At 42.5% G+C, this 14,048-nt stretch overlaps 1 long non-coding RNA gene across 1 annotated transcript; it reads right to left on the bottom strand.

The window, feature by feature from the left end:
- Positions 1 to 240: 240 nt before the first annotated feature.
- Positions 241 to 4,416, bottom strand: LOC148184095 (uncharacterized). The gene is made up of 3 exons (XR_015772783.1): positions 4,287 to 4,416; positions 3,270 to 3,485; positions 241 to 1,163 (listed from the first exon to the last, which is right to left on the bottom strand). It is a non-coding gene; the product is annotated as an uncharacterized LOC148184095 (long non-coding RNA).
- Positions 4,417 to 14,048: the final 9,632 nt, after the last annotated feature.

Genomic DNA, 14,048 nt, shown 5'->3' with positions numbered 1-14,048 from the left:
CTGCTGTAGACAGAGGTGGATTCCTTGGCTTCAAAATAAGCTGATCAAATTCCAGTTTTCACAATTACAAGCCGCTGCAGTATTCCTCTGGAGTATCAAACTCTCATGATCTGAAAAAATTAAGGCTCCACATTTTATCAGTCTTTCCTTCTGGTAGGAAGAGCTTCTCAGGAAGGTACAACTCCTTTGTCTCCTCTAAAGGATCACAGTCCATCTCCATTTTCCATTGTCCCTGATGACTTCTCCAGCCTCATACAGCTGGCCCAGGCATTTCCAATAAATGTGACTAATAACTAAATTAATTGTCTGAATTTTCTTCCTTGTGGAAGCTTGGAAGGTTTTCTTCTAGGTTTATATCCATTTTAGGTGGGTTTTAGAAGTTCACTTTGATTGGGCATTGCAGGCCCCATAATCTGTGTAGTAATATTTCTAGGTGCTTTGGGTTTTGAGGTGGTTAAATGTGTGGAGATACATAGATATGTAAATTTTTATTACTTTGGCCCAAAAAATAGCATCCAAAATACAAATTCTTCTGTTTTTTATGGATTGATTCTTTAATCAGGGAAATGTCTCATTTTCTAAGGATGAAGAAGCTATTTGTCCCAGTCACATTTTGTTTCTGTTTTTGGAACTGTTTTCTTTTAGCATTAGTGTGGCTGACATGTGCTATTTGCAATTCATTTATTGAAAGCCATTCCTCCAGTTTATTATTATTGTTTCCCTCCCTGTTGCTCACAGACACCCCTTTGCAGAATGTATAAAATAGGCTTTGGCAAAACTCTCACTTTTTTGTTTTTTTAAGTTAATTCTGTTATTTAGTCTTTTATAAAGAAACTCCCAAATTTATGGCAATTCCAACTGATGAGGTTATGTTGATTAGCAGTGATTGGTGTAATATTTCTGCTCTTCCATTTCTGCATATTTGGTGTGTGAGGTGACCTCCCCATCTTTTGCCTTGCAAAAGGTCTCTTGTTCCCCAAGCTTCTTCCTTGGGGTAGGAAAATGGGATATTCCTTCCCATGAGCTCTCCAGCAGGTGCCATTTCACAGAAGTTCTCATTTGAGGCAGGAAAAGTGTCTTTGTCACGTTTTTGTGCTGTTACATCCAGGTTTAGGTACTGATGTGGTTCCCGAGATGGTGAGGAGCTCTTGCTTTCTGCTTTCCTAAAAGAGAAAGTCCTAAAAGAGTTCCTCCAAACTGGGAGCTCTGAGGTGGGCCTGGTGCTGACCCAGTGGTACCTGCCTGTCTTCATGCCTTCTGCACGGTGACAGCCCTTTGGGAGTGTGAAATGTGGTAAAACCTCCTTGTAAAGCAAAAGTTCAAGAATAATTTACAAAGAAGCTACTGGAAAGAAAAATCACCTTCCAAGTGTTTAGTATTTCTCAAAAGGTCTGGGTACATTTTTTGTGTGGAATAATTTATTTATTTTAAAAATGCAAATTAGTTGGCCAAAAATAACTTAGATATTTCAGCTAAATTCATCAAAGAATTGCAATAGTTTAATATTTGGGGAATTATTTTCAACAGGCAAGCATTCTGATGAAGTGATTAATTTCATCCCAAATATAAAGCCTACATTTGCTTAGGTGAAACTTAACCTAAACCTGCCTATTGTTCCTCTCTGACTCTCTAGGAAACTTAAGTGAGTAGCTCAGGTGAATATATTGACTGTGTAGATGTCTGTGGTTACAGGGATAAATCCCAGCTGCATCAGTCAATGGGAAAATAGGTCCCTTTTGTTTAGCAGCACATAACAAGATCCCAGGAGCTTACACATTTTGTTGAAAAAAGTCACAGGATGAGACAGATTGGGACAGATGAGGTTAAAAAAATTATTCAAGGTCATTTAGCAGCTTAATGGTAGGGCTGAGAGTGGAGCGAGGTCAGTGACTCATTCTCCAAGCCAAATTTCAACCCCTAATTATTTAGGAAGTTTCTTGGCGTTGGGCATGACTGAGAGAGGGGAAAGGCAGCCCCACTGCAGTGGGCTGAACTCAGTGGAGACAGGGTGCATGACAGCATCAAAGAGGTGAACCACTTGATGGTGATCTTTTGGCCCATTATTTCTCTTTGTGGGCATTTTGAAAGGAATGATTTGTTACAGGGGCTTGAATGAGGCTGAGATGTAAACAGAAGAACTGGCAGGATGCTTTAGACACAGAAGAAACAGGGAAAAGAGACATAAGAAAGCAAAGAGAGCAGCAATCTGGACCATGAAGGAGTGGAAGGAGAGGATGATAATGAATTTGGAAGGGCATGGTAGCAGTCCAAGTACATACAGCAAAGACAGGGAAAGAATTAAAAAGGCCATTTGATAATTGAGTAGTTTCTGTGTTAAAAAGAGTTAAGATCCTGGAGATTAGAGAAAACTACAACTGTAAACAGTTCTTTGGAGTGTCTTTGAAGGTACAGCCCTGACAATTCCTGCAGGCTCAGAGCCAGCCTTCCACCCGTGCAAGGACATGGAGCCAAGACTGTGCTTTGGGCTGTGGTTTTGGCTTCAAACTGGCTAGGACCTCTGTATGGCTTATGTCTGGCCTTCCTAAATGTTTACATTGAGTACTTCATATATTTAATTCTTATTCAAGAATATTTTCTGCAGGATGGTTGGAAAGAAAATGCATCTGCAAATGAGGGTTCTGCACATTCCTGCTACAAGGAACACTGTCAGGAAAGAAGAGGAGAGAGTGGGAGCCCATGACATGATTTTGAAACTGAAACATAAGAATCAAAACTCACCTACAAGAGAATTTTATGGGAGAATTCAGGATTTACACCCAGAAGCCACAATTACACACATAGAAAATGATTATTTCCTTTTCCCTCTCCAGGAGGCTGGCACTTGGCTTTGTTGTGTGATTTCCTGGCACCTTCACATCCAGAAGGAAGACTGGCCCAGGTTTAGCACTAATGAAGCTTTCCATAGAGCAGCAAGTAACATAAATATGAACTCAGAAGAAAAACTGGTTAAGAATATATTCTAAGGTGTAAAACAGGAAGAGAAGTAAAGGCCCTTTATATCACTGAAATGCTTTTTTTCAGATGATTTTATAGGCATCAAAATATTTTCTCAGCCTCTTCCTGGCTGCTACTTGAGTAGTGGAAACTTATTCTCTGTGCCTGCCATTCTCTTTTGTTACTTGTAGTCACAATTACAGGGACTGGACCTGCAGGAGGAAGAAAGACTTCCTAATTCCGAAAAAATATGGACTATCTGCCTGCATGTAAATAATGACCCAGTTTTAAGGGCAAAAAAAGCATTTTCTTACCTGAAAGGAGATGCAAGACAGGTGAGAGGCAGCTTGTCCTTGGCTGAACAGAAGGGCAGAGGAACAGGGCAGCACCTGGGCTGCCTGTCTCTCCTTCCCCTTGAGCTTTGGCCTTGTTCTCCAGTTTAGCAGCTTCTGCCTGTGATCATTCCTGAGCCTGGCATCCAAATCAGGTTCACTGTTGTACACTCAGTTCTTGTCCCTGAGGAGGAACAACTTGAGCAGGGAAGAGAGGGTCAGGATTCAGATTAAACACTGTGGGGATTAGATGGCAGCAGGTGAAAAAGCTCTGCAAGGCTGTGATATTAACAGCAAGGGCTTGGCTGCCTGTGAGGGTTATGGTCCCAGTGCTGCTACCTTGCCTGGATTTTGGTTGTTACCCCACACTGCACGAGCTGGAAAGTTAGATGAGAAATGGAGAGAGCAGCGTAACCCAAACTCTTGGCTAAGGCATGAGCAACCCCAAACTTTGAATCAATTCTGAGCCACAAGTCCTGCCTTAATCCAAGGTATTTGAGAAAATAAAATGAGGTATTTGGAGACAATGTTGGAAGGTATTTCACGGAAGTGTTTTAACCTACAGCTCTTCAATTCCTCTAAGGCAGGATCGGTTGTTTTCATGGACACTTAAATCATTCCTGCCTCAGCTGTTTATGAGACCCTCCTGTGGTGGAGGTTTCACAGATTCTTGAAAAAGATTTCCTAGCACAAAATTAATCACAACTGAAGTCTCTAAGGGCAGCCAACCTGAAGTTCTCTTAGTGGTGTTGAAATCAATTACTCCTTGTCCTATCATCAGTGCACATGAAGAGCTGTTTTTCTTTCTCTCTCATCTGCAGCTGCTTTGTAAGTTCTCTACTGCTCCATTTCAGTCCTCTCATGTGAAGACTAAATAAAACATATTTCTGCACATGTTGTTTACTACAGCTCTGACTGTGCTTTGTGTCCTTTTCTGAGCACCCACAACTGGTCCAGTTGATAAAGCTGATTTAGGAAAGAGGAGAAAGCAAATAATACCTTGATATCCTCTTAGGACCAAAATGGATTGAACAAAAAAATAGACAGTAAATTAAAGAAGTCAATACCAGGCCCCCCTCAGCGTCCCCCTTTTCTCCTGCCCAGACATGCTGTGTACATCCGTGCAGCTCCTTCTCCTTTTACTCCAGAAGCTGTGGGGTTTATCAGGCCTTTTGTGGCAATTACTTTAATTCTCTGAAATCAAAGCACCTGCCAGAGAAGTGGCTTGTTTTACAAAACCATGGCCTATTGAAACATTTTAAGGAAAACAGTTGTTTCATTCTCTAAAGATACAGATCTTCTCTTGAGTCAAGGAGAAAAGATAAAGGGGGAAAGTTTGACATTTGACTTCACTCTGGAATGCAGGTAAAGGCTTGAAATATAAACTCTGAGATGAACAGGTTTGATTAAGATATCATTTTAAACTACTGTCCTTTTCCTTATTTATTTGTAACTTTGAAAGAAAGACAAATAGCTTTATCTTTGTCATTGGACAAAAAAAAAAATGCAAGCTGGCAGCTTTCACTGAGAAAGTTTGAGTGACTTTGATGGCTACCATGAAAGCACCACGGTCTGTTTGATCTTTTGTTGACTAACTGCAGGTTTGGGGATGTTACAATGCATGTTTACATAATGCAGGCTAGCTGCAAAGCCTCACCTCGGCTGAAAAGACACAGCTGGTTTTAAAAGCAAGCTAGGCCAGGAGATAAAGAAAAAGAAGTTGCATAACATGTTATGAAATTTCAAAGGTAATGCATCAGCTGTACAGCCAGCATAAAAAAAGACAAAAAGATCCTATGCTACCAGAAAGGAGTGCAAATAGACTGGGATTTTGTGGAATCCCTTGTACTTCAAAACCAACTTAGTGTTCAGGATAGAGCCAAAAACTATTCCCTTTGAGGATTATTTGTTAAAGCTAATTCAAACATCATCACCAAAGTCCTACACTAATCCTCCTCAGGAAAATCTGCTTTTACAGTTTCTTTCTTATTGCACTGTCCCAGATCCAGGCTGCTCCCACCAGCCAGATTTTCTAATGCTGGTGCTGAGTGAAGCCAGCTGTGTCACAGGGTGTAAGCAGCTCATGTCCAATGTCTGTCACCTGGATCATTCAGTTCCAGTGTCTGGGCACCCTGTGCCACTGGGTTTAGAGCAGATGACCATTAGGTGTTTTTGCTGCTTCAGGGAAGTCAGACTCCTGGCCCAGCTGAGGCACAGGGACCTGAAGGGAGCTAAGGCTGGATCACAGGAGCCAGAAACAAAACTGAAGTAAAACTTCTGCCAGAAGAAAGTGGTAAGGACAGAGCTAGACCTTCAGCCCTGCCCACAGTAGTCTGTGGCTAATGCAAAGGGACAAACCCCTTAATTAAGCTTCTACAAGATTGTTCCTAAAATAGCTTAGCAGAAATGGGTTGGATTAGTATCTCCAAGGGGTTGCTGTTGAGGTCCTGACATCCTCACTTGCCATGGCTCAGGGGGGTTATTTCCTTTGATATGTAGTGTGGTTTCCTGCACAGAAAGGTGCAGTCAGGAACATGGGTTGAAGTAGTGTCCAGAGGGTGTATTTGGGAGCCTCACATCCCTGTGGGAGAACATCTGGGGCATGCTGTAACAGAGGGCTTGATTTTGTCTCCCACAAAAGGAATCTAAGACCTCTGTGTGAACTGAGCAACCTCTGTGAACTCTGTGGTAAAGGAGCAATGGGGGGTTGATTCCAAAGTGCACAACTGTTCCAAACCAAAATACCCATCTAATGTGGCCAACACTTACAGAAAGGGAAAGGGGCCAGCCCACTTCTCTTCAAAATACAGAATGTCCCTTGAAACCACAGTGGTGAGGTTTCTTGCCAAAGACTATGAGTTTAGGTTTTCCCCTCCAGCCTGCAGGGGGTTGGACTTGATTTTCCTTTGGGTCCTTTCCAATTCAGATATTCTGTGATTCTAAGATCTTGGTATTAAACTGCAGTGGAGGTAAGTGTTGCTATTTCCATACATTGGTCCATGGCTGGAAGCTGTGGAAGTCAGCTCATGCCATTCTACTTCACATCAACTTTACTGCATTGATGTTATTCCTTAAACAGTTGGTGCCAGAGAAGAGCACCTAATGGGCCACTGGGTCTTCTTGATGGTTTTGAAATACTCGCATCCTTTTGCTTTTGAAGATACAAACTTTTCCATTGACTCCAGAAGGTTGTGGGATTTAGGCTTCACTTCCTGAAATAACCAAGAGAAGATACTTTGATTTTTTCAGCGTTGATTATAAGTCACAACTGTTTATTCCATGAAATCTTATCATAACTGTTAAAATCTTGGGTGTCAGTGTCCTTGTGCTTAATTGAATCTTTTGTGGATATAAGCTGCCTGTTGGTCTTTTCTTAAAAACAACAATCAAATTTAACTGTGTTCTTTTGAGGAAAAGGGGAATTTCAGAGACATCATATACTTTGTCCAAGATTCATCCTGAAAACTTGTTATGCAAGTGGTGACAAACTATGCTGGTAAATAGAGAGGAAACAATTTTCCAGTTTTGACGTGGGTTATTTTCAAATTTACTGTATAAAGATGAACCCACTGCTCTTAGCTCAATGGAGATGGCTCCCCTCCAGCTGAAACATTCATTAAGCTCCATATGGACGCTGCCTTGTTTGGGTTTGGAGAAAACCATCCAGGAGCTCATCAGGAATGAGAGCTGAGCAGTTTTTAGTAAAATTTCAGCTTGATCCATGGGCCAGTACAGGGCATCCCTTTTCAGAGTGCTCTCTTTAAATTCAAGTGTTTTAATCCTTTAGTTGAGCCTCAGAGGAAGCAGCCTGATGGCAAAAGCTCCTACAAAGTCTGTTATGGAAGCACTTGTGATTCAGCCTCGGAGGCAGGTGGTGTGGAGAAATGGGGGTGTGCACACAGTTTGGTATTCCTGACATTCCTGACAGCAAAGGCTGGGCATGGAGGGGTCTGGGGGATGCTGAAATCTGGGAACCAGCTTTTTAATGAGTATTGGTTCTTGTTTCCCTGGTGGACTGAGTTTAAATGTTGCTCAGTCAATTTTTGGCATGATAGTTATCATTTTGAGTAAGGACTTGGAGTGCTGGTTAAAACAAAGGGAATATATCTGAAATCCCTGTGAGAGATCTCAGTGGTCACAGTAGACAAGTAGAAGAGTAAGGACAAAATGAACACTCATGAAAAAGCCCTGAGAATTATTTAGTTAAACTAATTGATTTAGGTATTTTACATTAAAAAATTAGTAGAAATGCCCAGAAATCTTGAAGTAATGGGGGAACAGGCAAAGGAACTTTGTTAAATACAGAGAATTCCTTAACTTTACCAAAATTTATTTAATATAAACTCAACAGAGTTGTAATTGTCTGCGAGATATTTCAGAGTGCCTTGGCTCTGCTTTCCCATTGCTATGCCTGGCTGAGTGTGGAAAATACACTGGGAGCGAGGATTTCTATGAATAAACACATTTGTGTGATTTTGCTCCCATCTATAACTAGCTTTCACAGTGAAAATTGAATTCCTTTTCATGAAACAAAGTCTTGTTGCCTCAGGGATAAAGACAGTTTTCAGATTGCATTTCATAATTCAGTCTGCAGTAGACTGGGTTTGACCATGAAGACCCTCCTGGGGACCATTTTTGTCTTCATAGTCTGTGGGTTCTCTTCTCTGGGCAGCAACTCTTTATTCAGTTTCTGAAATAAGTGAGGAAAGAGGGGATGGGACCACTGTCCCTGAGCTGAAAATGCCCAACTGATGTATTGTGAGCAGGAGAACTAATTTCTGCACACTTCTCTCACTGGATTCCCAGGGGGCTGCCTTGCCTGAAATGTAATACAGTCATAGCAATTGTAAAAAAACGTGTCAGAAAACACCATTTAAATTAGGCTCAGTTATGGCTTTGAAAGCAAAACACATCTTGCAGTAGTTCCTAGGTAGTCTCCTGTTCTCTGCAAAGTACAGGCTGTGTGAGGGCTCTGACATTCAGGGTTTTTACAGGATATTTACCCCCAGAGCTAATATTGATATATTTATTTAGATTTACTGATCTAATATCAGTAGATTTATTGTGCTGAGCATCTGCTTCAATAGCCTGAACCAAAGCCTGTGGGAATCAATGAGGAACCTCTCCTGCCTTCAGTCAGCTGTGGTAGAAGGCCTAAGAGAGACATCATGGGAATTCCTGAGCATTTTAGGTGTTATTTACAGTGGTCAGCTGCTGGGGTAGTGCTAAATCACAGAGTTGTTCATCTGCAGGGGAATTGAAATGGCAGTCTGCTCTGCTGCTCACACAGCTACAATGCCTTTCTTGTTGCAATGATTCATGGCAGGTCAAGGGAGCATATGCAGTGGAAATACACTCCATTGTGTTTTATCACTTGTCAAGTCTTATAAACAAAGGTTTGGGTTTTGTGGTTTTTTGTGTTTTTTTTGGTTTTTTTTGTTGTTGTTGTTTTGGGGTATTCTCATTTTATTTTGGCTGATAGTTGCGTGGAGAATCAGAGTGTACCTTCATGTAAAAAAATAGTGCTGGATGCTCCTTTCACCTTAAAATTTATTATATTTTTCATTTGAAGGCTGTTCCTGCTTACCTCTCTGAGCCCTGGTCTCTCTGGGGATTATACTTGAGAAAGGAATGCAGCACAAGCCTTTCCAGGTCCCGGCGGCCAAACTGTTGTGGAATGGGAAGGGGACAGTCAACCTTGCCAAAGAATTTAACTAAAAAAAGAGCTAGATTTAGGTTCCAAGAACAGAAATCTTCCATCCATGGGGTGTTTCCACACTACTCCTGCAGTGCTGCTGTCCCTTGAGCTGTTTTTCAGTGTTTCCAAAGCATTTTTTCACCCCTGATTCCTACCTTGGACAGTTTCCTGACCCTGTGCTTACAGGTGCCTTTCCCCAGGGAGAAAGGTCACCACAAGCTGCTCCTCAGGCAGGTTTTGCTTGGTCCTTCACCACCTGCTTAACCTGGACGGGAGCATGGTGCAGATCTCTCCCCTGGGCCAGAAACTGGTGATGAACATCATTGCCTGGGAACCTGGTGGAAAAAGGCAGCAAGACAACGCATCTTGTTTGCCAGGAACAGGGGCAGGGAGGACCTCCACATGCTCTGCAGGGCACTGCTGTGAGCCAGCTTCACTTTCTTCTTGGTAAGCAGCAGCCCGTGGCTGTCTTGACTGAGATTCCCATTCAGCACCACGAGCTGCAGCACAGCTCACGTGTACAGCCACAAATTGTGCTGTTCCTTGGGGTCTGGTTGAAGCACAAAGTACCACATGATGATAAAACTCTTGTCAGACACCCTCAGCACAGACTCTGAGTTGAACTTAATGCCAAACTTTATTCTGCTGTCATCTCACAAGGCTCAAGCCCTTTAGGAACTCGAGCAATGCAGCAAAAACCCACAATCATTTTCTTAAAAGGGTTTTTTTTTTCCAAAAAGCTTACTGCCAATCTCCAAGTTCTTATGGAACAATTCAGGCATAAGGGTTTTGTTTCTAATTGATTTGTTTTCACCTGCCTCACATCATCTATTCTTCCCCAGTTATATGAAAAACATGTTCCAGATATTTCTGAAATGGGGGGGAGGGAGGAAAGAAAGCCCGACCCAATGGGTTTTTAGCAGCCTTGTGGCTGTCAGACTCAGCCAGAGGATTGTCAGCTCCCTCTCGTGGGTAGTGGAGCACTGAGCAGAACTGGCTGGGGTTTCTGAGACAGCTGCAGTCCCACATCAGGACTAATTTATTGTGCAATGGTTCATCTCTGTGTGTGACAGCACCCACAGAGCAGGGGGAGATACCTGTGAGCACACTGCTCTGGCTGCTTCAGCCTTCATCAGAATATCTGTCAGGATCGTAATTCCTACAGCAGCTCAGAACCTTTTGTGTTGAGAAGCATGGAGATAAGCAGTGAGTTCAAGGATGAGGAGGATGGAACCTTAAATTCCCTACCACCATATATCAGATAAAATGGAAGTTTTTACAGCTCACAGTATTAACTTGTAGACTCCCAAAAGTTATAATACCTGAAATCTTGATGGACCTAAAATAGAGCTTTGTTGAATGAACTTTTACCAGAGGTGCTCTGACTTCTCTTCCTCTTTGAGTAAGGTGATAAATCTGTGGGTAAGAATCAAAAAAGAGCTGCAGAGACACTCTTAAAGCAAATACTCTTAACTTCTAATGACATGAGGGGAAATTAGGAGGTGCAGCAGTGTCTCTGAGGTGCAAAAGATTTTTAGAAGGTTTGGGTGAAGAAGTGGAAAATGCTCTTTTGAAAATCACAGCCTAATATAAAGGAGTTTCAAGGTCCATAGCCCTTCGTTGTTATAATATGAATTTGTGCTCAAAACCTGTGCTTGTGCATGGTGCCAGCTCTTAAGCCAGGCAAGGAATGTGGTGCAGATGCTAATGACATATTTCTACTGAAGCAGAACTTAAATATAATGTTTCCCTGACAGGTGATCAAAACATCTCAGTGACTATCAAACCCCATTTCCTACCGTCAGAAGGAGCAGCCTTATCTAGACTGGGAGCTATTAACACAACGTTATTGCACTGCTAGTCACAGAGCCCAAGGAAGGACATAGGGGTGCTTTTTTTTCCTTAAATTGCAATCCATCAGGTGTGAATGAAGATCTTTATCGGCTGAAAGATAACAGCTGATGTCTTCCCTCCTGCTCTCAGGCAGGGAAAGTAATATCTTACATAATGGAACAAGGGAGCTGTAGTAGCTCCGGTGAGAATAAAGAGAGAGGGAGTGGATCGTGTTTCAGGTGTAAGTGTTGAGCTATTATGTTTCACGGAATAATGATGTCTTACCCTGTAAGACAGAGTAGAAAGAGGTTTTTTATTCTGCCCTCAGGGGCACGGCAGGGCTGTGATGACATTCCCATTGTGTGGGGGGACAAGGGGATGCAGAAGCCACAATCTGTTTTCCTGCTTCAGCTTATCTACGAGAAGGTGAAAAGTTAACACTGATAGTCAAGATGAGCCTCTTTGAACATGGTATTGTTTTGGCTGGGAGAAGTAGCCCCAGTTAACTAAAACGACAGAGTTATTAGAGAGGAATGGGGTGGGCAGGCATGTCTTGCTTCAGTCAAGGCTGATCTTTGAATAACCAGCGTGGGGGGGAGGCTTTGGAATAGCTCAGGTGTCCTAGGAATGTCACCACAGCAGGCTGGAGGACTGGGAGCTTGCAGTCTTGCTGTTCTGCTTCCTAATTATGCTTTGGTATCTTTGCTGAGCTGCTGCTCCAAGGCCAAGGAAGACAAATCAGCAGCAATACAGGTCATGCATGCAGCTGGTGTCACAAAAATCCCACGTGGTTCAGACTGGTGAAGGAGGGAAGTGTGAGTAACCTGGGTTATCAGAACTGACTGTAGTATTCTGAGTATATTCTTCTGCCTTTCCTCTCTGAATCTTGCCAGAAGCCAAAAACACAGGTCACTGCTGAAGCACCACTTGTGTGTTCACACTCCAAGATCAAGTTGTACCTGTGCAACTACTAAAAGTTTTTTTGCTAGATATTTATTGCACAACCTCTGGTACCTCTAGCAAATTCTTTCATTGAATAGATAGCAAAGAAGAGGTTGTGTTTTTCCTCACAAAGGAAGTGATACAAGAATGAAAATTTGTTCTGCTCTTCCCCACATGATGAAAGGCTGAAGTCAGTTTAGTGCATTACTTCAAAATAGAAAGCTTTCTTTTTGTTTCCTGAAACACTTGACAATTATCTTTTGCTGTAATTTACCTGTAAAAATACCTTTACCCGTAACTTGAGACCCTTGTTCACTTACTGAAATGAGGTGCAGTTAAATACCTTTCTGAAGTGGAGCACAAAAACACGTTTCTTTGAAACTGAGAGATTGAAGAAGTTCAAGGTCATCAAGTGGGTAGGAACACCAAAGCCCTGCTTTGCAGGCTTTTGCCTTTCATCCATCTTTAACAAAGACCTCAGAAAAACCGATTTGGGTGCTAAATATGACTGAAGTTGATGTGGGAGAAATGCACATCCAGGGAGTAGTTTCCTTCACGGGGCTGTGGATGTCATGTTGTCTGTGCAGCTTTCTCTCTGAGCTACTTTCTGTCAGAGTAAGTTTAGATCAGGTATTAGCAAGGAGTTCTCTCCTATGAGGGTGGTGAGGCCCTGGCACAGCTTGCCCAGAGAAGTTGTGGCTGCCCCATCCCTGGAAGTTCTCAAGGCTGAACGGGGCTCTGAGCAAATGGAAGATATCCCTGTCCATGGCAGGGAGTTTGGATCAAGAAGATCTTTAGGGTCCCTTCCAAGCCCAACCATTCTATGACTCTGTCATACTTCAGGGTGTCCTTTTCCATCAGAGCATCCTGAGATTATCCAGTGAAAATGGGTTGCATCCAGCATGGCCTCTGCAAGATGGGTGCAAACCCATCAGAATCCCCTTCAGCCTTTTTGCACAAAAGTGAATGAGCCAAGATGGAAATGTTGGTGGCTACAGGTGCATGTGGTTCAGTGGTCTCTATTTTTTGTGCCTGCTGTGTTCCTCTTACATGTAATACAATTTATAGTGTAAAAAAATCTATTTATGTTTAACAATCCATCACCTTGACACCTTGGCAGATGGTTTTGGGGGCTGTCTTTTATACTATGCTTCTTAAAACTTGTCAGATGCTGCTTCTTCAGTTTCAGCCTTCCCACCCTTTCTATCCCCCGTTTACTGTCATTAACTTTGTAGCTGAATTACCAGACATATAAATCCTATTTTCCATTAAGGTTGCCACATTACCAAATAAGCGCAAGTTTTAAGGAGGGACGTGAATTTAATTTCTGAATACCAGTGAGACAGATGTTTATCTTATGAGGAATTAGCACTCAGGGCTTCCTTTCTTTTAAAATAAATAGCGGTGTTGCTGGCATTCTTCTGTAATTAGTAAGTATCTGCTTGCTCTGTACATTCTTTCTGCTGGAAGTTCTACACATTAGGGACTCTGTCATTTTTGTATTCTGAAGCACTGCTTAATAGAGGAGTTGGCTTGCCAATAACTGCTTGTAATTTCTTAAATAAATAAATTAAATTAATTTCTTAAGTAAATTCTGTGCTGTTCTAAATGGGGCAAAAAACTCTTCTGAATCCAAAGTATTAGATGATCTAAGGTCTGTGTGGCTGGAGGAGTCTGCAGAGCTTTGCAGCTGGCAGATGTGGCCATCTGCTCCAGGGCAGCTGAATCACTTGCCTGCTCCTTTGACTGTGCTGGTGGCACCTCTGCCTGGCCTGCAAAGGCAGCCTGGACTCTTCATTCACTCAGACACCTGCCCTGCACGCCTAAATTAGGTACAACAGCTGAATTCTCCCTTAGTGGAGTTATTTGGCTGTTTCAGTGAAGGACTTTTGCAGTGCAGTGGGTGCTGAGACCACGCAGGACTGGTGGAGGTGGCAAGGGATGTCCCGGAGACCAGCTGGGCACTGCAGGAGCATCTCAAGTGACAAACACTGATGCTTGGCACTGGAATGGAGTACCAGGTGTCTGCTGTCAGTGGGAAAAATTATACTCTGGAGATGCCTCTCTCTGTTGGCCAGACTTTAGAAGGCCAGCTTAGATTAGACTTCTAGCTTTTAGCTGGTGAAATGATTCACGCTTTATGAAAAACTGGAGGACTAATGGATCAAGTGTGTAATTTATATTTGCGTTGTAGAGACTCTTAGCAGCCCAGCCAAGACGGCTTTGTTTTACAGGGGCTCCCACAAATGAAAAATGAGTGTTTTCTTCATCTAAACAAAAGCTCTGAT

Source organism: Pseudopodoces humilis, chromosome 6, assembly GCF_049639895.1.
Source record: "Pseudopodoces humilis isolate 2021_Gansu_Grassland_sample_001 chromosome 6, ASM4963989v1, whole genome shotgun sequence".
In the NCBI taxonomy this organism is placed as follows: Eukaryota; Metazoa; Chordata; class Aves; order Passeriformes; family Paridae; genus Pseudopodoces; species Pseudopodoces humilis.
The sequence above is the reverse complement of the archived record's forward strand: the minus strand, read 5'-3'. Positions and strand labels throughout refer to the sequence as shown.